Here is a 24,025-nt window from a genome sequence, read left to right on the forward strand (position 1 = left end):
TCATTGTAGCATTTCAACCCGTGAGTATTCAGGGGTGTCGTATTTATAATTTCCTGTAGGAAGGCATTGTGAACGCATCTAGCTTTGGTTATAAACATGCTTACTTATTGAAATGCATGGTAGATATAGTATAAACAGGGGTAAGCATGTAGTTGAATCGATAGCGGACACACATCGGAGCAACCTCAAAGAATAAAGGAAAAACAAAGAATAAAAGAATAACTACGCGAGCAGGCATGGTGGTATACAAGTTATACAACAGATCTGTTAGCAGGTCATCTAGCTAATAAGAACAAGTTAGAGCTAAGTCTGAGATACTGGGGGGATCTCCATAGCTGGTCTGCCAGCAAATAGAGACTTTACATGACTCCTACCGAATATCCGAACGTGGGGGAATACGAAGGATGACAGGGCTGTCACCACCCTGCCACCTACCCCTCTGCCCGTGGGATACCCGCATATCCTCAGGTCTCCGCATACCCGAGCACCATGCCTGTGTACTTGGAAACACCCCCAAGCCTCCCAAGACCCCAACCCTTCGGATTGACAGGCTCGGCTAAGGGTGACCATTACAGCCTAGAGAACCATTATCTCATCCCTAGTTCTTCCTCTATTCATATTAACTTGATGAATGATGAAGAACTGTGATGAACATATCAAGAACATAGAGCTAGAACTATGAACTAGCTCATAAACTATGATCATGATATGAACAAGACTATACTCTAGATCAAAAGCATAACTATATAAAGAATATAAGAACTTGGTCATGGAGGAAGGCATAATTGTATTCATACCAAGACACTCTTGATCCTCCAAGGAGACAAGCTCTCCTTGCTAGCTTTGCCTTGCTCTTCTACTAGTACTAAACTAAAGAGAAAAAGTGTAGAATGTGAGGTGTGTTGCTCCAAATGATGGTGTGTGTTACAAATGAGAGGGGAGCCATCTATTTATAGCTCAACTAGGACGGTTTGCGAGATCTAAATATAGTAGTAGGTGAAACCATCCTATGCATGTCGCCATGCAACCATGAGAAGAAGGTGGGGCCGGGGAACCGCCACCAGGGTTGCGCCCGCAACCTGGGTGGGCCCCCCTGGCCACCACCTTCGCGTGGTCGGTTGTGCTCTGGGCCTTGATCCTCCTCGTGGTTACAGATGGGTCGAGTTCATCTTTTGTGGGTTTTCCTCTATTGGAGTTGGTTTGCGTCTTTTCTAAATACGAATTCTTGCATTGCGCATTTCTTGTATCTTTTGCACTTTTCCACGTATCATACCTAAAAATAGCATATATACCAGAACTTTTGGAAAGATTAGATCAAAGCCCTATTTTCTATTTATTTTTATTTATAAAAAGATATTTATTTTTATATAATAAGCATCGCCAACAACTCCCCCACACTTGGTCCTTTGCTCGTCCTCGAGTGAAGGCACTTAGGACCAAATGGGTTCATCATCCTTGTCAAAGAGCCTGCATACAGGTGTTGACGGTTCTTAAGTATCAATTTTAATTATCAAATAAACAAGAGAAAGGACCAATATGCAAACAACACCTAGAATTATGGTTTGATCTGACAGAATTCCACGAGTTTTGTTGTTTATCTGTTTCTGCAGAGGGTTATTAGGAAATAAGGAAGAAAGGCCCACATGTCGGGATTACATAGAGATATCAACGCACCGTGCAATTTTCTACCATCTAGAAGACTCCAGAAGCTACCAGAACGATGCAGAGCCCGAAAAGGGGCCTGGCCCAGGGTGCCCGCCCCCCTCTGTACTCCAATCGGGACTCTTTTCGCGGATCAAGCTCCACCGACCTAAAGGATGAAGGATAACCATCCAATCAATGTCGGTTTGATCCAACGGCTCACGTTCACTTGAGGGGACTATAAAACCAGACCCCCTAGCCCCTGGAGGAGACAAGTTCATCATAGAGTTGAGAGGTGCCCTCGAAGGAATACCTCTCCTCTAAATAAAATTTCTTTTAGGCTTAGCATCCAATGTGAGTAGAATTAGATCTTCTAGTTTCTACTAGATTGAGAGAGTAGAGTGGAGGTGTAGATCAGAGGAAGCCCGGCCTGTCGGTGTCTACTCCGAGGTTGTACCTACGGGATCAAGTTCTCCTAATCCGAAGCTTGCTCCTAGGATTCTTCAGTATTTCGACTTCTAAATTCTAGTAAGTTCTTGTTTTATTGTTCTTTGGTTTATGAGTTTACTTTAATCTCTTCGCGTAGAGTTTAGAGTAATCATCTCTAGCGTAGACGTGGTGTGTGGGCTAGGATACTCATAGATATTCTCTGACTAGCTAGACTGTGGTAGTAGCGATGAACGTGATATTTCCGAGTTACCTTTGCAGACCACATCTCGTTAGCAGGAAGGATAGGGTTTATAGGTGCGGGTTGAACATCCTCTGTGGTGTCTAGATTCCGTGAGCCTCCCCAATAGAACAGTAGATCATCCTTACCAAGGTTAGAAAGAGATTACGGTTGTAGTCTTCTCTATTTATCACTCACATCGAGAAACGTTCATTGTAGCCTAAAGGTTAGTAGTAATAGACCAGGTTAGTCAGATGTACTCTTTCTCCTAGTGGTAAAAAAATAAATACGATACTCTGGATAACCTCCCGGGTGAAGTGCTCACCGATATCCGTGCGCTTGCGGATCAATTCCTTATTGCATTCCCAAATATCAACAAGCATTTCTGGCGCCATTGCCGGGGAGAAAGACGTTGCTGAGATAACCTTGAGTCTTACTACTAGCTTGTATCTATACTTTTACCTTTTCTTATGCTTTATATTCTTTATTTATTTTCTTTACTCTTACCTTATGGAAAACCAAGATTCTAAATCAATCTATGAATCTGCAATCCCTTCACTAACTGACCTTTTACCATGGGAGTCATCACAGCCTATCCAAACATCCCAGTATAGGTTAAGTTCTAGGTTGATTGCCATGATTCAAAACCTATCTTTTTCGGGAAAGGAAGATGAAAACCCTTATCTTCATATTAGAGATTTTGAGCAAACATGTGATTGTCTTCGCATTGAAGGCATTTCTGATAAAACTTTACGTTGCAAGCTTTTTCCTTTTTCTTTAAGGGGAGAAGCTAGACAATGGTACAATCAGAAGGTAAGTCAACAACGAGGTGAATGGAGAGTTTTACGAGCCAACTTTTGTCTAGTTTTTTATTCCCTTGATCGTATCGGCGACCTTAGACTCGAAGTCCTATCTTTTAAACAAAAAGATAATGAAACTTTGGGAAAAGCCTGGAAACGTTTCTCTGATCTTTTGGAATCTGGTCCAAACCTTAATCTTGAAGACCCTGTTATTTTATTTCACTTTTTTCGAGGTCTTCAGAATGATCACAAACAAATGCTACATACAATGTCTAGAGGTTCTTTCTTTCGCATCCCTACTGATGATGCTAGAGTGATCCTAGATAGAATCCTAGAAGCTGTTATGGATAATACCCTTCATGATGAAACCCACGAAGCCGAAGTAGACACTCTGCCAAATTCTTCATCTACTTTAGCTATCCCAAGTTCTGAGCCACAAAAGGAAGAAATTCCACCACCGGACTTCATGCTGGATATAGAATATGATCTTTTTGCCGATTTTGGAAACATTTCAAACTACCATTCTACTAACAAACCCCAAAACGACCAGTTTAGCATTTGTTTACCAAGTGAACATCAATTGAGAGAGCTTATCTCAGTCATGAGTAGCGAGTGGTTGGAGGAATCAGAGCTTTCCTCTGAGGTGATCCGTTTGGACACACCCTCTATAACTATACGCTTGTTGACGGTTCTTAAGTATCAATTTTAATTATCAAATAAACAACAGAAAGGACCAATATGCAAACAACACCTAGAATTAGGGTTTGATCTGACAGAATTCCACAAGTTTTGTTGTTTATCTGTTTCTGCAGGGGGTTATCAGGAAATAGGGAAGAAAGGCCCACATGTCAGGATTACATAGAGATATCAACGCACCGCACAATTTTTCTACCATCTAGAAGACTCTAGAAGCCACGGGAAGAAAGCAGAGGCCGAAAGGGGCCAGGCCCAGGGCGCCCGCCCTGAGGACCTGGGTGCCCGCCCCCCTCTGGACTTCGTTCGGGACCCTTTTCGCACACAACGTTCCACCGACCTAAAGGATCAAGGATAACATAGTACCACATCGCCTGCTGGACCAAAAATGCATAGAGGAGAAGGGCTATATAAGTAGACCCCCCTGGCCCATGGAGGAGACAAGAAGTTATCATAGAGAATGAGGGGTGCCCTCGAAGGAAAACCTCTTCTCTAAATAAAATTTCTTTTTAGGCTTAGCAACCAATGTAAGTAGAAATAAATCTTCTAGTTTCTACTAGATTGAGAGAGATAGAGTGGAGGTGTAGATCAGAGGAAGCCCGGCTTGTCGGTGTCTACTCCGAGCTTGTACCTGCAGGATCAAGTTCTCCTAACCCGAAGCTTGCTCCTAGGATTCTTCTGTATTTCGATTTCTAAATTCTAGTAAGTTCTTGTTTTATTGTTCTTTTGGTTTATGAGTTTACTTTAATCTCTTCGCGTAGAGTTTAGAGTAATCATTGCTAGCGTAAACGTGGTGTTTAAGCTAGGGTACTCATAGATATTCCCTGACTAGCTAGACCGTGGTAGTAGCGAGGAACGTGACATTTCCGAGTTACCTTTGCAGACCATATCTCGTTAGCAGGAAGGATAGGGTTTATAGGTAAGGGTTGAACATCCTCTGTGGTGTCTAGATTCCGTTAGCCTCCCCAATAGAACAGTAGATCATCCTTACCAAGGTTAGAAGGAGATTACGGTTGTAGTCTTCTCTATTTATCACTCACATCGAGAAACATTCTTTGTTGCCTAAAGGGTTAGTAGTAATAGACCGGGTTAGTCAGATGCACTCTTTCTCCTAGTGGTAAAAAAATAAATACGATACTCTGGATAATTTCCCGGGTGAAGTGCTCACCGATATCCGTGCGCTTGCGGATCAATTCCTTATTACGTTCCCAAATATCAACAAGCATTTCTGGCGCCGTTGCCAGGGAGAAAGACGGTTTGCTGAGATAACCTTGAGTCTTACTACTAGCTTGTATCTATACTTTTATCTTTTCTTATCTTTTATATTCTGTATTTATTTTCTTTACTCTTACCTTATGGAAAACCAAAATTCTATATCGATCCATGAATCTGCAATCCCTTTAGTAACTGACCTTTTACCATGGGAGTCATCACAGGCTATCCAAACATCCCAGTATAGGTTAGGTTCTAGGTTGGTTGCTATGATTCAAAACCTATCTTTTTCGGGAAAGGAAGATGAAAACCCTTACCTTCATATTAGAGATTTTGAGCAAACATGTGATTGTCTTCGCATTGATGGCATTTCTGATAAAACTTTACGTTGGAAGCTTTTTCCTTTTTCCTTAAGGGGAGAAGCTAGACAATGGTACAGTTAGAAGGTAAGTCAACAACGAGGTGAATGGGGAGTTTTACGAGCCAACTTTTGTCTAGATTTTTATTCCCTCGACCGTATCGGTGACCTTAGACTCGAAGTCCTATCTTTTAAACAAAAAGATAATGAAACTTTGGGAAAATCCTAGAAACGTTTTTTTGATCTTTTAGAATCTGGTCCAAACCTTAATCTTGAAGACCCTGTTCTTTTATTTCACTTTTTTCGAGGTCTTCAGAAAAATCACAAACACTACACACAATGTCTAGAGGTTCTTTCTTTCGCATCCCTACTGATGAAGCTAGAGTGATCCTAGATAGAATCCTAGAAGCTGAGATGGATAATACCCTTCATGATGAAACCTACGAAGCCGAAGTAGACACTCTGCCAAATTCTTCATCTACTTTAGCTATCCCAAGTTCTGAGCCACAAGAGGAAGACATTCCACCACCGGACTTCATGCTGGATATAGAATCTGATCTTTTTGCCGATTTTGGAAACATTTCAAACTACCATTCTATTGATAAACCCCAAAATAGCCAGTTTAGCATTTATTTACCAAGTGAATATCAATTGAGAGAGCTTATCTCAGTCATGAGTAGCGAATGGTTGGAGGAATCAGAGCTTTCCTCTGATGTGATCCGTTTGGACACGCCCTCTATAACTATACACTGTGCTTATAATTCTGATCGATTTAATGCTCTTTATAATCCTATTGTGGGGATCAACATCATGTCTAAATCTTTTGCACTTAAACTATTTAAAAATCTTGCCTTAACCCCCACAACAAAGGTCATAAAGGAATCTTCGGGACGATTAGTCCCCAGTCTTGGAATCATTAATGTCCTACCTCTTACGGTAGAAGGCTCCATGGTTCATTTGAACTTCTATATCTTTGATACATGCGACTTCGACCTGTTGATAGGACAACCTTTTAGAAGACTCCTTTATGAAGGTCATACTGGAAAGCTACACATTTCTTTTGGAAAAGCTTTTAACATCCCAATAACAATTTCACACTCCTTAAGCAATAAGGCCGAGTCATATCTTTTGCCTGATCCTATGGAGGAGGTAAAGGCTGCATCTCTTGAACTTTTAGAAGAATCAGACTTAGAAGACGAAACTCCTTTCTTCATAGAAGAAGAAGCCAAACCTTCTGAACCTGAACCCTTAGATGAGTTTGCAGAAACACCTAGTCCTCCCATAGAGCTTAAAACTTTACCACCCGGTCTTATCTATGCTTTCCTAAACAATAATCCCGAGTTTCCTGTGATCATTAGCGATAAACTCACTCAGGAGCAAACTCTGCGATTAATGACCATTCTTGAGAAACATCACTCAGTTTTTGGCTACTCACTCCAAGATCTTACAGGAATCAGTCCTATGATTTGTACCCATCGTATTCCAACAGATCCTTCTGTTTCACCTTCTCGAGAACCCCAACGTAGACTTAACAACACTATGAGAGAGGTAGTTAAAAAGGAAGTTATAAAGTTGCTGCATGCAGGGATTACATATCCTGTGCCGCACAGTGAGTGGGTAAGCCCAGTTCAAGTTGTGCCTAAAAAGGGAGGCATGACTGTTATTATGAATGAAAAGAACGAGCTAATTCCGCAACGCACCGTCACAGGATGGCGAATGTGCATAGACTATAGAAAACTAAACAAAGCCACAAGAAAGGATCACTTTCCTTTACCTTTCATAGATGAGATGCTAGAGTGATTAGCGAACCATTCGTTCTTCTGTATCTTAGATGGATATTCAGGGTATCATCAAATCCCGATCCATCCTGATGATCAAAGCAAAACCACTTTTACATGCCCATATGGAACTTATGCTTTTGTAGAATGTCTTTTGGGTTATGTAATGCACCAGCTTCTTTTCAAAGATGCATGATTTTCTAATATGATTGAAGAGATTATGGAAGTTTTCATGGATGATTTCTCTGTTTATGGAAAAACTTTTGATAGTTGTCTTGAAAACTTAGACAAGGTTTTGCAAAGATGTGAAGAAAAGCACTTAGTCCTTAATTGGGAAAAATGTCATTTTATGGTTAGAGAAGGAATAGTGCTGGGACACTTAGTGTCTGAAAGAGGTATTGAGGTAGACAAAGCTAAAATTGAAGTAATTGAACAACTACCTCCACCTGTGAATATAAAAGGAATTCGAAGCTTTCTTGGCCATGCTGGTTTTTATCATAGATTCATAAAAGACTTTTCATTCATTGCTAGACCACTTACTCTTTTGCTAGCCAAGGATGCTCCTTTCGAATTTGATGATGCATGTCTAACATCTTTTAATTTATTAAAGAAAGCACTCATCTCTGCACCAATCATTCAACCCCCTGATTGGTCGTTGCCTTTTGAAATTATGTGTGATGCTAGTGATTATGCTGTGGGGGTAGTATTGGGACAAACTAAAAATAAGAAGCATCATGCAATTGCTTATGCCAGTAAAACTTTGACAGGAGCTCAACTTAACTATGCAACCACTGAAAAAGATGTTCTGGCTGTTGTCTTTGCCATTGATAAATTTAGATCTTATTTAGTTGGAGCTAAAATAATTGTTTACACTGATCATGCTGCACTAAAATATTTGCTCACTAAAAAAGATGCTAAACCTCGCCTGATTAAATGGATCTTATTACTTCAAGAATTTGACTTAGAAATAAAAGATAAAAAGGGAGTACAGAATTCTGTTGCAGATCACTTGTCTAGAATGTATTTTAAGAATCCACAGGAAACCCCCATCAATGATTCACTCCGGGATGACATGCTCTACGGGATTAACAGGTCTGACCCCTGGTATGTAGATATTGTTATTTTTATGGTTTCAGGGTATGTACCGCCATGAGCAAACAAGAAGAAGCTTATTCAAGAAAGTCGTTCACATATATGGGATGAGCCATACCTCTTCCGAGTATGCTCTGATAGCTTACTCAGGAGATGTGTGACCACTGAGGAAGGATGGAAGATCATCGACAGATGTCATTCATCACCATATGGAGGTCACTATGGAGCATTCCGTACACATTCAAAGATCTGGTAGTGTGGATTCTATTGGCCTACAATGTATGAAGACACAAAGCAATATATCAGAAGATGTGGGCCATGTCAAAGGCACGGAAACATAAATACAAGGGATGCAATGCAACTCACCAACAACCTTCAGATTGAGCTCTTTGATGTCTGGGGAATAGACTATATGGGTCCATTTCCTCCATCAAAGAAGTGTGAGTACATCTTGGTGGCAGTTGACTACGTCTCCAAGTGGGTAGAGGCATTATCTTGCAAGCATGCTGACAACATCAGTTCAAAGAGGATGTTTGAAGAAATTATATTTCCAAGATTTGGAGTCCCCAGATTAGTGATAAGTGATGGAGGAGCACACTTCATCGACAAACGCTTCAAGCAATATCTATCAAAACATGCAATCCGTCATAACGTCGCTACCTCCTACCATCCTCAGACAACTGGCCAAGCAGAGACTTCCAACAAGCAAATCAAGAATATTCTTCAGAAGACAGTAAATGAAATAGGAACGGCGTGGAAAGACAAGTTACCCGATGCACTCTGGGCATACCGGACAGCATACAAGACCCCAATTGGAATATCTCCATACCAATTGGTGTACGGGAAGACTTGCCACCTACCTGTTGAACTAGAGTTCAAAGCACACTGGCCATAAAGATATGGAATATGGACCTAGATGTTGCTGGAAATTATAGAAGAATGCAACTATCAGAATTGGAAGAATGGCGAGAGAAAGCATATCACAATTCGAAGATCTACAAAGAAAGAGTTAAAAGGTGGCATGACAAGAGAATCAAGAAGAAGGAGTTCACACCCGGAGATAAGGTATTACTTTTTAATTCCAGGGTAAAGCTTTTCTAGCATGGAAAACACCGGAGCAAATGGGAAGGACCATTCAAGGTAATTAGTTCATCATCCCATGGAGCTATCACACTTCAAAATGACGAAGTTACGTTATTCAAGGTAAATAGTCAACGTCTTAAATTATTTTTAGAGCCCAATAAAGAATTAGAAGAAATAGACGTAATCCATTTTTTCCTTCCCATGGAGAATTAGAGCCCGACCTTTTTAGTCTGATGCTTTTGGGTCATACATATATTTTCCTAAATAGTTTTGCATCTAGAAACGCGCTCGAGAAAGTGGGCCCACAGAGGGGCCAGAGAGAGGGCAGGCGCCCAGATCAGGTGGGCGGGCGCCCAGCTCTTGTTCCCCCTCGGCCCCGATTTTCTCTATTATGGAAAATGCACTTATGGTAATCCGAATAATCCCTCAGATGGAAAGTTTCGCACGCACATCGACGGGAGCAACCCGAACAACCCCTAGAGGCACTTTTTGACCCCTATATAAACAGACCCCTGACATCAGTTTTCAAACACCAAACCACCAAGCCTTCTCCTCTTCTTCAATTAGAGTGTCGGTGTTTTTCCCCCGGGGGGTCACACCAACGAGTAAATTTGTATGCGTGCTCCCCTTTCCGGATGGTGATGCAAGAAGGCACAGAGATTTATCCTGGTTCGGGCAAGAGAAGGCCCTACGTCCAGCGGGGGGAGAGAGTTTGTATTATCTTGCACCTAAGTGCTTGTACAGGGGCGAATACAAGCGTGGTATGAAGTGTGTAGCTCTACTACGTGTGTGTGTGTTCTTGTTCTTCTATTCCTGAGTCTCTCCTTTTATAGCTCCAAGGAGAGACACAGGGTACATGCGTAGACGTTAGAGTAGGGATCGATAGCCGCATGGAGCGCTGACCTACTCGAGGCTTCCGTACGGCATAGCTTCGAGCCGTCCCATCTTGATAGCTCGGTGATGATTACGCGTGCTCCTGTGTTCTGCCCTGCCAGCCGCCTTGTGCCGGTTCTGAGGTCGCATGCTTGTACGGTATGGTGACGGACCCGGCGGGGTTGCTGTGATGAAGTCAGTCGACGCCCAACTTGTCCCTAGGAAGGGACCCTGTTTGGTCGAGGGTCGGGCGCCGCGTAATATGCTGATATCTGGAGCGCTGACCTTGGGTGTCTCGAGGGGGTCCCGATTAGACGTTCCATCCTTGTTTCCTGCGTCCTGACACGCCCTGGGTCGTTCGGTGGGAAGGCTGCAAAAAGAACGATGGGACAGAAGCTTGTTCCCTATCACGCCTTCCGTGACCCGTGTGTTAGGTGGGAAACGTCAGATGCATTCAATGCTCCCGCCCGCGTGCGCGCGTCAGGCGGCGGACAGTGTCCTGGCGCTCGACGCCTCTCGGTTCGCTCGAGCCCGCTTCCGTTTTCGACGGTAGTCGTCGCTCGAGCCCTGACCGATTCGCTCGACGCTATTTCCGTCTTCGAGGCTGCGACCGTCGATGGCGGCGCATACGTAAGATTAAAGCGTCGAATTGAGGGTCCCAACCTTCGTACGGGCAATCTCATAATGCGCATCGCTGAGGGTACCCCTTACCGATACCCTCGACAGTAGCCCCCGAGCCTCCATTTGAGCGCTAGCGCTCGAATGGAGGTTTTGATTTACGGTCGAATTTTCGTGGGGGCGCGCGAGCGACCCCGCGGGGGTAGCCCCCGAGCCCTCGGAGGAGTTTTTGACTCCTTCGAGGGTTATGTTATCTAATTCGCAGAAACGCTTTCGACACCAGTGGTGGAAGGTTCTGACTGGCTCGTTTTTGCCCGGGGGTTTCGACGTACTCTCGATAGAGCGAGCGTCTTCCACCCCAAGTTGAGCTCCTAGTGGGTAGTCCAAGTGAGAACCTGTGCCCCTTTCGAGGGGGTCAGCTGTAGCCCGGAGGCGTCCTCATAAAGCAGGGTCGACGTGGTCGGGGATACCGGTCTCATTCGATAGAGTCCAGCGGCTCGATGCCTCCCTTCGGGGGGATTCCTCTCGACTGTCTCGACCCTACCTTGAACATCGCCAGCGAGTCCTTGAGGCGGGCCTCGATCTTCGACCGCTCGCTGGGGATCCCTGACTCTGGCGCTCGAGATCGGCTGTCGAACCCTTTCGGCGGGCCAGCCATCGACCTCTCGAGACTTTTGCGGTTATGTCCCTTGGCTTACGAGGGAAGGAAACGGCCGTGGCGGTTCGCCTTTCTGCCCGTTGGGCGCGTCTTTTTAGGCGGATGACGTTACGACACCGTATCGGCGAGGAATTTGGAGAGTCCGGCCTGTGAGGAGAGAGAGAGAGCTGTCAGGCGGCGCATTTATGGGGGGAGTTACCTTACTTCTCGGATCTGTCCGTTGGCGGACAGCTGCCTATAAATACGTCGTCGCGTCACCGCCGTTCCTCTCCCTTCGCCTTCTCGCTCTTGTTCCTTTGCTGCCTTTGCTTTCTCGTCATCTCACGCGCACACGCCCCCTCGAGCCGTAGCGAACCCACTGTCCCGTTAGCCGAGATGCCTGTAAGACTCGTCGCCGCCGACGATTGGCGCCCGTCGTCGATGACGGAGCGCCGGCTGTTAGAGCTCGAGAAGGAGGGACTGCTGCGCCGCCGCACCTCGCTGTCGTCGCCAGAGTGGATCGCGCCGCCAGCGAGCCACAGGGCGCCTCAGCCACCCGAGGGCTACGTGGTGTCGTTCGCCAAGTTTCACCGCCACGGTCTGGGCGCGCCTCCAAGCCGCTTCATGCGGGCCCTCTGCTTCCATTATGGGGTGGAGCTGCAGCACTTCTCTCCGAACGCCATCACCGTGGTGGCGGTCTTCGCCGCCGTGTGTGAGGGCTTCCTAGGGATGATGCCGCACTGGGAGCTGTGGCTCCACCTCTACAGGGGCGAGCTGTTTCACGCCTCCACCGGAACCACGGGCGTAAGGAAGCCCGTGCGGGCGGGTTGCCTTAATCTGGTGCAGAAGACGGGGAAGACGGACCGGCTGCGGGAGTACATCCCGGTAGGGTTGTCGACCAACCACGCCGGCTGGGACTCCCAATGGTTCTACCTGCGGAACGACGACAACCTCCTGCCTTCTTACTCGGGCCGTCTGATCTTGGAGCGTCCAGCGGACTGGACGTACGGCGTCGTCCAAGCTCATCAGTCTCGGCTCGACCCTCTCCTCGACGCCCTGAAGAAGCTTCGCCAGGAAGGTTTGACCGCCGCCCTCGTCCTCTCGGCCGTCCATCATCGGAGAGTTCTCCCTCTGATGTCACGACCGTTGAGGATGGACGAGATGGGTCCTGGCGTCTCGTCTCGGGACCTCGAGGCATGTCGGATGTCCAGCGAGCCTCCGGCGGACGACGAAATCGCGGCCCGAGTCAGGGCCGCAATTGCCGGTGATTTTAAGCCGGAGCATGTCAACGGCTTCCCCATGAGGCCTGACGCAGGCTCGATCGATCTGGTACGCTTTCTTCTTACGCGCATCCTCGATTCTGGGTTTCCCTTCTCCCCTTTTTTTTTCTAAGTCTACCTTAGTTTTGGCAGGGTCGGATTGATGTCCGGTCCACGAGGTCTCCGGTAAAGGAGGACGAGGTCGATCGTGACAAACGGCGCCAATCCGCCGAAAAGCTGAAGTCTGCCAAGGACTCCGCAAAGAAGGGGGAGAAGAAGAAGAATCTCGACCGCCAAGCATTAGAGGCGCGTCGAGCCAAATCCAGGCAGAGGGGGGAGCCTGAGGAAGAATCCCCCAACGATGACGATGACGACGACGAGAGTAGCGACGACTCCGAGGGGATGGCGTCGCGCCTCGATCGGATCCTCGAAGGCCCGCCTCGAGGTGACGTCGACGCCCCCCGGACGGAGGCGCCGGAGGAGGGTCCGAGCGGATCTCGTCGTCCCCTGCCCGACGCTCCTTCCGCGCTCAAGGCGGGCCAAGACGCACCGCGCCCTCCCCCGGCGCCCAGGGAGAGCGGTCCGGCTAGGTCCCAGGCGTCGGGGCCGCTAACTCGCGGTCGCGCCGCGGCCTCTGAGAAAGGAGACGCCGGCCGTAGGAGCGCGAGTCCCGGCGCCCGCCCGGCGGGGACCGACGTGCCTAGGCCAGTTTCTGCCCTCGAGGGGCCTAGCGCCCCGACGCGGGGTGGCTCGAGGCCCGCTGGTCGGGGTGGCGGAAGGCGAGCCGTTCTGCCCGTGGGGTAAGCTCTTTTGTTGTTGCGGTCTTTGTCCCCCCATTCTTTCACCCTTCCTCACATGCCGACTTTTTCTCAGGCTGAAACGGACCCTCGAGCAGGCCCAACCATCGATGGCCAAGAGGCTCAGAACGGGTGCCGCCTCCACGGAGCCAGGTTCGTAGTTAATTCCTGGGTGTCGCGATATTCTTACGTCGATTATCATAACGTCTGACCCTTACCCTTTGTTTTGTAGGCTCGTCAAGCACCCAACCTCCAGCCGGCGTCGAGATGGCTTCGCCTCGTCCCGCGCCTACTCCGCCGCCACCGACTCATGATGCGGCCCCCCAGACGCGAGCATCAGAGGGAGCCCCCGAGCCCTCTCGATTGGGGGTCGAGGGGGAACCCATCACCATCAGCGATACGTCTGATGGCAACGAAGCGTCTGGGGGCGCTCGACCCATGGAGGAAGAAGCGTCGACTCCCAACGTCGCAGGACGGACTCCCTGGCCCGCAGGCCTTCGAGCCCTCGAGGCGCAAAGGAAGATGGTGGAGGAGGAGGGGTGGGAGCGCGAGGCGACGCAGCCGTCTCAGCAGCAGCAGCGACCCCAGCCGGAGGAGCAGCTGCAGCATCCGCAGGAGGAGCAGCAGCAGCAGCTGGGGCAGCAACAGCAGCTGGGGGGCCAAGAGAACGAGCCACTCGAGCCCCCGCCTCAAATTTTGGCCGAACCGGCGCCACTGGCGTCGCAAGAGCCCGGCGATCAAGAGGGAGATTTGCCGGTGTACGGGCCTCCCACCCCAGCGTGGCTCCTCCCGGGGGCGCCTGCCGCGATCCGGGCAGAGTCGGGGCGAGCGGACGGAGTGGTGGCGCTCGCCTGCATGATGCGCACCCCCACCGACCCCGAGTCCGAGATCAAGAGGACACTCTACGGCATGGACGGGATCGCCCCAGGGTTCCTCCGGGAGCGTCGAGCGTGGGAGGACCGCTTTCCCTCTGAGGAGGATGAGATCGGGTCGTCTGGGAGCAAGGACGGTACGTGGAAAACGGTGGATGACGACGGGCGGTTCCCTTGCCTCGCCGACCTGTTCTTGCACCACGGGGGTTCCCTCGAGACCGTCGAGAACTTTCTCCGCGGCGTCAAGGTGCGGGCTGATCGGGAAATGGAGAACTGGTGTCCCGATCGGATTCGTATCCGAGCTTCCAGCGACCCGTCCGAGCCCAATATCTTTCTTGATGACAAGAAGGAGGTCGAGAAGTGGGAGCATGTCGAGGAGCTCCGCCTTTGGATGAAACACGTGGTGGGGCTCCTATCGGACGTCATCAACAACGGGCTCGGACCAGCTTATTTTGTAAGTGTTTCTCGAACTCCAATCTTTATGGTGTTTTCTGGTTTCTGTATTCTAATCCATCCGACCCCTGATTCGCAGGATATGAAAGAGACCTCTCGCATTAAATCCAGCTTCATACATGCCACGAGGGGCGGATGGGAGCAGCTTCCCCTCCTCAAGGATCAACTCCTCGAGTCGCAGGAAAAGCTGCTTAAGGCTTACAAAGATCTCATAGCACTCGAGGAGGAGAAGAAGGCGAGGGAGGCTGCTTTGGCCGAGGCCCGGGAGGTCTCGAAGAAGGCGGAGGAGGAGGCGATGCGGCTACGGGAGCGGGCTCTTACGGTCGAGGAGGCCGCGTCCAGAGCCCGGGAGGAGGCCCTGTCCTATAAGAGCGTCATTGCGGATCTGGACAAGGAGAAGGGCCTTCTCCAAACCGACCTGGACTCCCTCCGCGATACCTTCCAGAAGATGAAGGTGGCGTACGTGGACAATGAGGTCGCCAGGGGTGCCGCCGAGGACGCAAAGAAGAAAGCCCTCGAAGACCTCGAGATGGAGCGAGCTCGATCCCGCAGTCTCTCTGACGACGTCGAGCGTCTGAAGGGAGAATTGCTGGAGAAGAGTGGAGCCGTCGCTCAGGCTGGCAGGGTGATCGAAGATCTCCGCGTCGCCAATACTGAGCTGGCGCGCTCCAACAGAGAGATCGAGCGTGCCAACACCAGGTTGGTTGGCGAGAACACGGCTCTAGAGGAGAGCATCAAAGGTATGTTTCCTCTGTCGACTTTCCTTCTCGAGGTGTGCTTAAGTTTTTTCTAAAGCTTCTTTGTATTGGTATTTATAGGGCTCAAGGACGAACTCCTGGCCGCCCAAGCCGAGGCTCGCAACACCAAGGCTCAGCTCGAGGCTGAGGTTGCTTTGAACCGTCGAGTGCGGACGGCGATAAGCGATCTCTCGACCTCTTGGGAAGTCGAGCCTATGGATGAGTCGAGGGAGGACTCTCGAGGCGACGCACTGGTCGACCAGCTGTGCTACTTAGGTGCGACGCTGCGAGATCGGGTGCGGGATGCCCTCCACATCGGCGTGAAGCGGGCGATGGCGGTTGTCTGCTCGGGCTTCTCCTACGACATGGAGGTAGTATCCCACGGCTTCGTCACCGACATCTCTAAGACCGACGCGGAGAACGAAGAAAGGCTTCACGCTTTGATCGACGACGCGGAGGCTCCTGGAGAGAGGCTGGCCAAGCTATTTGAGCCTGAGGTGCTTCCTCCTGAGACTGGCTCGGGCGGAGGTGAGGGTGGCGAGGATCGTACCATGGACTGAGGCCTGCGAGCCTGCTCGGGGTGCCTGGGGCCCCTTGTATAAGACTTTGTTAATCCTGTTTTTAAGCGATACAGTATTTTTTGTGATTGTTAAATGTTTATTTGTCTTTCCACTCGAGGTTCTTATATTTCTTTTTGCGCCTACATATGTGTTCCTTGTTCGATTTTTCGTAAAAGACAGCTTCGATCGTCTCGAGGGTGAGGGAGTGAGTAGAGTTTCCATAGCTCGGGGGCGTAGGTGTTCTCAGGCTCGTTATTCCTCGGTCCTCGAGGGGCTCGAGGCGCCTTAACTACTCGATCGTTCAAGGTTTACTAAGTAAGAAAGAGAGAAACTTTTTGGCTTTTTTCGATACTTGGGGGGGGGGCCGCCCCCCGGTAGCCCCCGAGGGGGTGTTGACTATGATGGGTCATAGTCGGAGCCCCCTTCTAACGTCGAGGTTATGACGTGTAAACCTTTGGTACAAAAAGAAGTTGCTTGAGGGAAAGACTTCATTTATTCATGCATTCGTTTACAAAGTCCCGGTACAAAAAGTAGGATCGTAAATCTAGGACTTCTAGGGGTAGAATCGACGTAGCTGTTCGATGTTCCATGCGTTGGTGAAGACTACCCCCTTTTCGTCCGCCAATTTGTACGTTCCTGGCTTAAGGACCTCGGCCACCACATACGGGCCTTCCCAAGGTGGGGTCAGCTTGTGGCGTCCTTGGTTGCTTTGCCGGCGTCGTAGGACAAGGTCGCCTACGTTGAGGTCCCTCCTGCGCACGTGCTTGTCGTGGTAGCGTCGGAGTCTCTACTGATATCTAGCAGAGTTGAGGAGTGCCATGTCTCGAGCCTCCTCGAGTTGGTCGACCGCGTTTTCCTGAGTCTCTTTGTTCGATTGCTCGTTGTAAGCCTTGAGTCGTGGTGACCCATACTCGAGGTCTGTGGGGAGGATAGCTTCAGAGCCGTAGACCATGAAGAACGGGGTGTATTTGGTGGCCCTGCTTGGCGTTGTCCTTAGGCTCCATAAGACTGAGGAAAGCTCCTCGACCCATTTCTTGCCGAATTTCTTCAATCGATTGTAGATCCTTGGCTTGAGTCCTTGCAAAATCATGCCATTGGCACGCTCGACCTAGCCGTTAGTTCGAGGGTGGGCTACTGCAGACCAGTTCACACGGATGTGATGCTGATCGCAGAAATCCAAGAACTTTCTGCCAGTGAACTGGGTGCCGTTGTCGGTGATGATGACATTGGGGATCCCAAACCGATGGATGATGTCGGAGAAGAAAAGGACGGCCTGCTCGGAGCGGATGTTGGTGATGGGTCGAGCCTCAATCCATTTGGAGAACTTGTCGATAGCCACCAGCAAATGGGTATATCCTCCTTTCGCCTTTTGTAGAGGTCCTACTAAATCGAGCCCCCACACCGCAAACGGCCAGGTGATGGGGATCATCTAAAGAGCGTGGGCGGGCAGGTGTGTCTTTTTGGCGTAGAATTGGCACCCATGACACGAGCGTACGAGCTCGATGGCATCCGCCACGGCCGTTGGCCAGTAAAAGCCTTGCCGAAAAGCGTTTCCTACAAGGGTCCGTGGAGCGGCGTGGTGGCCACAAGCCCCCGAGTGCAGGTCGTCGAGGAGTTTTCGGCCTTCCTCTATGGTGATGCAACGTTGTAAGACCCCCGTCGGGCTCCGTCGATATAGCTCGTTGTCTTCGCCATAGATCACATATGATTTTGCCCGTCGAGCGATACGACGAGCTTCTGTCCTGTCTTCTGGCAACTCACCGCGGATAAGGCAGTCGAGGAACGGTGTGCGCCAATCGAATGGTCGACCTGGCCGTCGTTCTATTTCCATCACCTCTTCCTCCATCAAGAGCGCATCGACAGCATTGGTTGGTCGGGCGATGGTGATGTCGACGCCAGCCCCCGTGCCTAGGTCGACGGATGGCTCGTGAAGATCCTTTGAGAATGCATCAGGCGGCACTGTGCCTCTGGTAGATGCAATCTTGGCGAGTTCGTCGGCTGCCTCGTTGTAGCGTCGAGCGACATGGACAAGCTCGAGGCCGTGGAATTTGTCTTCGAGTCGACGCACCTCCTTGCAGTATGCTTCCATTTTTGGGTCATGGCAACTCGAGGTTTTCATTACCTGGTCGATGACAAGTTGGGAGTCACCTCGGACGTCGAGGCGTCGGACTCCTAACTCGATAGCGATCTTGAGACCGTTGACAAGGGCCTCATACTCTGCGACATTGTTAGATGCGGCGAAATGAATCCTGATTATGTACCTCATGTGGACGCCCAAGGGTGAGATGAACAGTAGGCCGGCCCCGGCCCCAGTTTTCATGAGTGACCCGTCGAAATACATTGTCCACAGCTCCGCCTGGACCTGAGTTGGGGGAAGCTGGGAGTCCGTCCATTCTGCGACGAAGTCTACCAGGGCTTGCGATTTGATGGCCTTTCGAGGCGCGTAAGTGAGAGTCTCGCTCATGAGCTCGACCGACCACTTTGCTATCCTTCCCGTGGCCTCCTTGCTCTGGATTATCTCGCCCAAGGGGAAAGAAGAGACCACCGTGATAGGATGACCAAGGAAGTAATGCTGTAATTTGCGGCGGGCAAGGATTACGGCGTAGATCAGCTTCTGGATTTGGGGGTAACGCGTCTTGGTCTCCGAAAGCACCTCGCTGACGAAATAGACTCGCCTTTGGACTGGCAGCGCGTGACCCTCCTCTTGTCTTTCGACCACCACCGCCGCGCTGACGACCTGGGTCGTCGACGCGACGTAGAGGAGCAGTGGCTCCGCAGGTTGAGGTGGAACCAGGACTGGTGCCGAGGTCAGCGTCTTTTTCAGTTTTTCGAGCGCTTCCTCGGCCTCGGGGGTCTAAGAAAAACGCTCGACCTTCTTCAGGAGTCGATATAATGGTAATGCCTTTTCTCCTAGTCTCGAGATGAAACGGCTCAGAGCCGCCAGGCACCCCGTGACTCTCTGCACACCCTTGATGTCTCGGATTGGCCCCATTTTCGTGATGGCCGAGACTTTCTCGGGGTTGGCCTCGATACCGCGCTGTGAGACAATATATCCTAGGAGCATGCCTCGAGGCACGCCGAAAACACACTTCTCGGGATTAAGCTTGATCCGGCTGGTGCGTAAGCAGCTGAAGGCAACCTCGAGGTCCTGGATCAGGTCTCCTCGTCGCTTTGACTTGACGACTATGTCGTCGACGTAGGCCTCGACCGTTGAGCCTATATGTTCGCCAAATACGTGGAGCATGCAACGTTGATACGTGGCTCCCGCGTTTTGAAGCCCAAATGGCATGGTCACGTAGCAATACATCCCGAAAGGCGTGATGAAAGAGGTCGCGAGCTGGTCGGACTCTTTCATTTTTATTTGGTGGTAACCAGAATAAGCATCAAGGAAAGAAAGGGTTTCACATCCCGCGGTAGAATCGACAATCTGATCAATGCGTGGCAATGGAAAGGGAACTTTCGGACATGCTTTATTTAAACTAGTATAATCGACACACATCCTCGTTTTCCCATTCTTTTTCTTAACTAATACAGGGTTCGCTAACCAGTCAGGATGATGAACCTCCTTGATGAATCCGGCCGTCAAAAGCTTGTGGACTTCCTCGCCAATGATCTTGCGCTTTTCCTCGTCGAATCGGCGCAACCGCTGCTTCACTGGCTTGGAACCGGCTCGAATCTCCAAGGAGTGCTCGGCGACTTCCCTCGGTATGCCCGGCATATCCGAGGGACTCCATGCAAACATATCAGCATTTGCACGGAGAAAGTCGACGAGCACGGCTTCCTATTTGGGGTCGAGGTCGGCGCTGATCGTCAGCACCTTGCCGTCGAAGTTGTTGGGGTCGAGCGGGATCTTCTTAGTTCCTTCCGCCGCCTCGAAGCTGCCCGCATGACGTTTAGGCTCCGGAGCCTCAGCGGCCATGGCTTCGAGCTTTGCAATGAGCTCGGTGGAGCTCTCGACCGCCTCCCCGTACTCGACGCACTCGACGTCGCACTCGTACGCGTGCTCGAAGGAGGAACTGACGGTGATGACGCCTTTGGGACCAGGCATCTTCAGCTTCAAGTATGTGTAGTTGGGTATAGCCATGAACTTGGCGTAGCCCGGGCGCCCGATGATGGCGTGGTACGTGCCTCGGAACCCAACCACCTCAAAGGTGAGGGTCTCCTTCCTGAAGTTGGCCGCCGTGCCGAAGCAGACCGGTAGGTCGATTCGACCTACTGGCAGTGCCTTTTTCCCTGGTACGACGCCATGGAAACCGCCGGCGCTTGGCTGGAGGCGTCCTCTATCAATGCCGAGGAGATCGAGGGTCTCGAGGTAGATGATGTTGAGGCTGCTTCCACCGTCCATCAGCACTTTCGAGAGTCGGGTGTTGATGATGATGGGGTCGACGACGAGCGGGTAGACGCCTGGGGCGACTACCTTGTCAGGGTGATCTTCTCGGTCGAAGGTGATGGGAGTGCTTGACCAGCTAAGATACTGGGGCACCGCCATTCTTGCTGCAAAGACTTCGCGACGCTCCCTTTTGCACTGCCTCGTGGTCAACTGAGTCGAAGGCCCGCCATAGATCATGTAGCAGTCGTGGACGGCGGGGAAGCTGTCGTCATCTTTGTTGTCCTCCTTGCCGCCAGCCTTCTCCTTCTTGGAGTCCTCGCGCGTATCTTTTTTGAACCCCTGACCGTCGAAATGCTTTCTCAGCATACGACAGTCCTTGAGTTTGTGGTTAGCGCCTCCCTTATGGTAAGGGCACGGCTCCTCCAACATCTTGTCGAAGATGCCTCCCTCCGGAGGGCCTCGCGGCTTCTTTCGATCCATCGCGGCGATGAGGTCGTCACCCGAATCTCCCTGGTGGAACTGCCGCACTTTCTGCTTCTTTTTATTTTTCTTGAGGCCTCGACTGGAAGTCCCATCTTCATCGACGGGCTGCTTGCCTTTTCTTCCTTCTGAGCTGAAGAAGGCGCCGACTGCCTCCTCCCCTGCCGCATAGTTAGCTACTACGTCCATCAGCTCGTCGACGGTCTGAGGTCGATTGCGGCCTAATTCCCGCACCAAGTCTCGACTGGTGGTGCCCGAGACAAACGCCAAGATGACGTCGTGGTCGGGGATGTGTGGCAACTCAGTGCGCTGCTTCGAGAAGCGTCGAGCGTACTCCTGAAGAGTCTCTCCTGACTTCTGCTTGCATTTGCTGAGGTCCCACGAGTTCCCTGGCCGTATATAGGTCCCTTTGAAATTACCCTCGAAGACTCTGACCAGGTCAACCCAGTTGTGAATCTGATTGGCTGGGAGTTCCTCGAGCCATCGACGGGCGGTGTCGGAGAGGAAAAGGGGTAGCTGTCTGATGATGGCTCGATCATCCCCCCGAGCGCCACCTAGCTGACAAGCCAGCCTGAAATCGGCCAGCCATAGCTCTGGCTTGGTTTCTCCATTGTACTTCGCGATGCTGGTTGGGGGTCGGAATGGACTAGGCAGGGGCGTGCTGCGAATCGCCCTGCTGAACACCCGCGGGCCCGGTGGCTCGGGGGCCACCCGGTCCTCGTCGCTGTCGTACCTCCCACCGCGATGCGCGCTATAACCACGTTCTTCCGCGTCTCCGTGCCGGCGGCGCCTATTTTCTTTGACGTCGTGTCGCGCGTCGTGTCGACGTTGATTGTCGGCAGGGAGGATGAGAGCGGTCTTTCTACCTCGAGGGGGAGGTTGTTGCTGGACGGACACCTCCTCTTCGATTAGAGGCTGTTCGTCGCGCTTCTCTGTGGCAGCCCCTCGTCGTCGAGATGCCGAACTTTCGGCTTGTTGAACTGCCGCCACCTGGAGCAATGTCTGAACTTCATCTCGAATTCGTCGGGCCTGGGAATTTGATGGTTCTGGCATGTTACGTAGCAGCATCGTCGCTGCCACCACATTCTGGCCTGCTCGAGGGAAACGGCCGACAGGTTGCTCCGCCTCTGTGTCACCGACGATCTGTCGATGTACCTCTCGAGCGCGTCTGCGGACACTTCCGCCCGGCGGGTAGGGCAGGTCTTGTTCGAGGATTTGCTCGAGCAGGACGAGGCGCTCGCGATCTTCGTCGAGCTTCATCTTGAGCTCCCGCAGCTGCGCGAGCTGCGCAGTTCTATCTTCCTGAGGAAGAGAGTCGAGCCGTCCGTCGTTCCCAGGCGTCCAGGGGTCTTCTTGCGCCGCGGGGGCTCGACCACCCGCAGCAGCATCCCGTGTCTCGTCGGTGGTTTCTGCCGCCCCGTCGAGGTGATAGCATTCCCTCGTAGGATCATAGCTGTCTGTCTCGGAGTCGGAGTCTGGTTCGGCAGCGTGGAAACACCCACGTCCTTCCTCCAGCCATCGTTGCCTGAGGGAGGTGATCGAGTATCGTCCGGGGCCTAGACGGCGGAGGCCTCGTACTCGGGAAAGGTCCGGCAGTTCGGACGTCGGCCGCCGCGCTTCAGAGCTACGTGGGATGACCATTGGTCTTTCCACGTACGTCTGAGCGTTTGGGCATATCGTCTTGGCGAGCGACGCCGCGGCGTTGTCCAACCCGAACGGCAGTGCCGCCCTTGGAGAGAACAACCCGTGTGGAAGTAGCCTAGCTGCGGTGGGGGAGGGCGCGCGAGACGCGTCTCCCCCCGTCGTCGCGTGGTGCTGAGTCGTCGTGCTTGTTGCTCGGTCACACGGTGTCGCTGCCTTGTGGCCCACATCCTGCCTTGCGCAGGTTGTTGGTCGCGCTGAAGCAGATGCGCCGCGGTGGTGCTGCCCGCGCCTCTTCTTAGGCGGGGAGGCGTGGTGGTGAGGGCGTCTTGGAGCCTTCAACCGTGCTGGCGTAACGCGGACTCCTCCTGGTCCTTTGACTGAGAGCAAGATCATGTCGTAGCCGGAGCCCGTAGACATGAACTCGAGACTCCCAAACCAAATCACCGTGGAGTGCGGAAGCGGCGAGGCAGGAGTAGCCATCCGGAAAGTGGTGGGAAATCGGTGAAAAACACGCAGGACCCCTACCTGGCGCGCCAACTGTCGGTGTTTTTCCCCCGGGGGGTCACACCAACGAGTAAATTTGTATGCGTGCTCCCCTTTCCGGATGGTGATGCAAGAAGGCACAGAGATTTATCCTGGTTCGGGCAAGAGAAGGCCCTACGTCCAGCGGGGGGAGAGAGTTTGTATTATCTTGCACCTAAGTGCTTGTACAGGGGCGAATACAAGCGTGGTATGAAGTGTGTAGCTCTACTACGTGTGTGTGTGTTCTTGTTCTTCTATTCCTGAGTCTCTCATTTTATAGCTCCAAGGAGAGACACAGGGTACATGCGTAGACGTTAGAGTAGGGATCGATAGCCGCATGGAGCGCTGACCTACTCGAGGCTTCCGTACGGCATAGCTTCGAGCCGTCCCATCTTGATAGCTCGGTGATGATTACGCGTGCTCCTGTGTTCTGCTCTGCCAGCCGCCTTGTGCCGGTTCTGAGGTCGCATGCTTGTACGGTATGGTGACGGACCCGGCGGGGTTGCTGTGATGAAGTCAGTCGACGCCCAACTTGTCCCTAGGAAGGGACCCTGTTTGGTCGAGGGTCGGGCGCCGCGTAATATGCTGATATCTGGAGCGCTGACCTTGGGTGTCTCGAGGGGGTCCCGATTAGACGTTCCATCCTTGTTTCCTGCGTCCTGACACGCCCTGGGTCGTTCGGTGGGAAGGCTGCAAAAAGAACGATGGGACAGAAGCTTGTTCCCTATCACGCCTTCCGTGACCCGTGTGTTAGGTGGGAAACGTCAGATGCATTCAATGCTCCCGCCCGCGTGCGCGCGTCAGGCGGCGGACAGTGTCCTGGCGCTCGACGCCTCTCGGTTCGCTCGAGCCCGCTTCCGTTTTCGACGGTAGTCGTCGCTCGAGCCCTGACTGATTCGCTCGACGCTATTTCCGTCTT

The sequence above is a fragment of the Sorghum bicolor genome, chromosome 2, assembly GCF_000003195.3.
Source record: "Sorghum bicolor cultivar BTx623 chromosome 2, Sorghum_bicolor_NCBIv3, whole genome shotgun sequence".
NCBI classification, from domain to species: Eukaryota; Viridiplantae; Streptophyta; class Magnoliopsida; order Poales; family Poaceae; genus Sorghum; species Sorghum bicolor.